Source organism: Galeopterus variegatus, unplaced genomic scaffold (genome assembly GCF_000696425.1).
Source record: "Galeopterus variegatus unplaced genomic scaffold, G_variegatus-3.0.2 Scaffold7708, whole genome shotgun sequence".
Taxonomy (NCBI): domain Eukaryota; kingdom Metazoa; phylum Chordata; class Mammalia; order Dermoptera; family Cynocephalidae; genus Galeopterus; species Galeopterus variegatus.
This window is the reverse complement of record NW_007733819.1, coordinates 20,433-23,341: the sequence shown is the minus strand read 5'-3', so window position 1 is coordinate 23,341 and position 2,909 is coordinate 20,433.

Genomic DNA, 2,909 nt, shown 5'->3' with positions numbered 1-2,909 from the left:
GAAGGAAGCTGGAGTGTATGCTAATAGTAAGCAAAGTAGGTTTTAGGGCACAGAATATGACCAGGACAAACGGGGTCCAGCAAGGAGAGCAGCAGATGGGGAGCCATGGTCAGGGTGCAGAACCTGGGCTTGCTGAGTCCAGTTCCTACCCCAGAGTGGAGGGCCCGGCCCCCTCTGCACAGTGGTGTTGGTGACAGCAAGGCATTTCCGATTCTTCCACTTTTCAGATGGCAGCCCTTATTGTCTTTCTGTGCTGGGTGTGATGGGCAGGAATCTTTCTTTGATTTCATAGGTCTCTGGATCAAAAGGAGTTTCATCCAGACCTGATACAGATCACAGGATCCTGGACTTTGAGCTGATGCTGTAGTTGGTTGTTTCCCAGAGGGTGGACAGTGATTGCTGGCATTATTGGCCCTAATTCATTGCTGCTCCCTGTATCCAAGCCCTTTACCATGTAGCTTTTCAGTTTCTCCCTCAAAAGACACATTCCCACTTCTTCCCTTCTCCAGATCAGCTGTGTGACCTACACGGGCCATTGGAATGTGGGCAGAAGTTGGCAGTGTGCTACTTCTGTGACTGGGCCTCAAAGGACTTTGTGTCTTCCCTACTCCCTGCTCTGTCATCTCCTAGAGATCTTCCCTGGGAGCTAATGCCCTTTCATTCTGTGCCCAGAAGTTGCACACATGGATCAGAAAGGATCAATTCATTCGCAAGGGCACAGTCCTAATCACCTTTTAAAGGCCCCACCTTTCGTTTTTGTTTTTTTTTTTCTCTGTGCTTTGTGTTATTCGTCATGGGCTTTGAAATAAGAATACACTGGATACAATAAACATTTATCTGATAAATAATTAAGTCAGCTTACCCATCAAAAGACAGCTGGATAGATGCTCATGGGATAGAAGATTAAGCGTCTTTCAACTGTAATAAATTTCTGTGAACCATGAAAACAACAGCAACAAAAACTTAGGCTGATACTCTTTAAGTGCCTAATACAGATTCTACCATCACGTCGATAATCTAAGTTCTCAGAAGTTTAACATACAGAGACTTGAGGACAACATAGGAGTCTTTGGCTCCAATCAACAGAGGAAGGATCATAGCTGGTCATTTGATCTCTCTGTCTCTTTTGTCTTCTGGAAAAGGGGCCTAATACCACTTCCTTTTCCAAAAACATAGCTGCCTTGCTTGCAGTTCCACCACCCTGTACCAACCCATCCTTCTCTTACTCGATGTCTGTTCTCTGATCAGTTCCTCTTCTAGCACGAACTGGAGAAAGGGATCTTTTCTCCTTTCTTGGAGGCTTCTGATCCCAATTACAGGTCTGCATCAAAAACATGTGGACAAAGGATGGCAGTTAATTTGTGCACTTGGGCGAGTTCAAGGCAGTATGGTCTATTTCCAGGAAGGCTGGATTCCATTTACACCCGATGGAAAAATCCCAGCCCCAGCAATGCCCAGGAGGGACTGGAGAAGACAGATGGGCAGCAGGTTCAGGAGAAGGTACTGACAGACTAGTTCTTAAAAGACGTGTTGTCGTCTGAATCTCCTCCATTGCTCCCTCTGGAAATTCACAGAGGATGGGGCCCCGGCTGGAAAGCAGATGGCCTGGCTGTTCCTCTGAGTAATTGAAACAGTACAAAGAGCCTGATGGGTTGACTGAGAGTCAGTGATTTGCAGTTGGGAGCCTGGAGCCCCCACGACCTTCTCCAGACTTTGATGATGAAGCACCAGTTACAGCTCCCCAACTCGCCTTCCATCAGCCGCACCATGACCTACAGCTTGACCAGACCCACCACTGAGGGATGATCAATACAGCCAGCACCTGCTTGCTTTCCCAGGTCACTGAGAGTCCCACCATGCCTTGAATACTGACGGGTGACATTGCGGGTGATCCGTTTATATTCCTCCTTGGCCAGTTGTATCTTATTCTTCTCTAGCTGGGCAGCTAGTTCTGGGCTCCCTTTCTCTCAGGTGCTAATGCAGGTGCCAATGCAGATCCTGGATCAGACAGAAGGAAAACAAGCTTCAGGGGCCACTGGGGCCATCACCAGCCCTGTGCTCCTTCCCCAGCTCAGCCGCAAGCTTAGCCTGCAGCTTTCAGGGCAGCTGCTCTGGCTCCAGCTCCCCACTGAGCCCCAAAGCTCACGCTTGATGCTCACCACCAGCAAGGAAGATGCCGTGTGTAGCAAATTCTTGAGGTCCCACCTTTCAGTGATCATAATAGGATTTCCTGCCCTCTTCACACTGTCAAAGTGGGAGTCAAGATTCTAACACGTGAACTTTGGGGGGACACATTTGACCCATAGCAGAGCGTTACATTTGACCCTATGTTATATGAGAGACACCAGAAGATGGGCTCAAAATAGACAGGGGAGAGCCTTTGAGTTTGAAAGCACCTGATGTTAAATGTTAGAATATTAACAAAACACAGACAAGAAAAATCTCTCTGAGAAATCTAGAAATCAAACATAACATGACTCCGAGGAAGTGGGTGGGTCTGGCTTTGGATACAAAGCAGAGGGCTTGAAAGACCCAGTCCGAAGCTAGTAAAATGTGCTGGCGTTTGAAGGTAAGACTCAACAGCGAATAAAAAATGCAGTGTTTAAAAGTCAGAAACCTACAGAAATTTTATGAGTCTGCAAATAATTTTTTAAACTAAAGAAGTAAAAATATCTTAATGAATTAAAAGAAGAGGTCAAATATAGACTCCTTTGGGCACAAAGAAAATATCAGACTGCAAAGGGCACCAAGCAGCTGCTACAAAGAGCAGGAGGCTGAGTAGGCTCCGTGCAGAGTGAGAAAGCAACGCGTGCGGGAGCTTTTCCCTGCGCGGAGGGTGAAGACGGATTCTGTCCAATCTTGATTCTCAGAGCGGGAGCAAAAGTAATGAAAAGCAAGCGATGGAACGT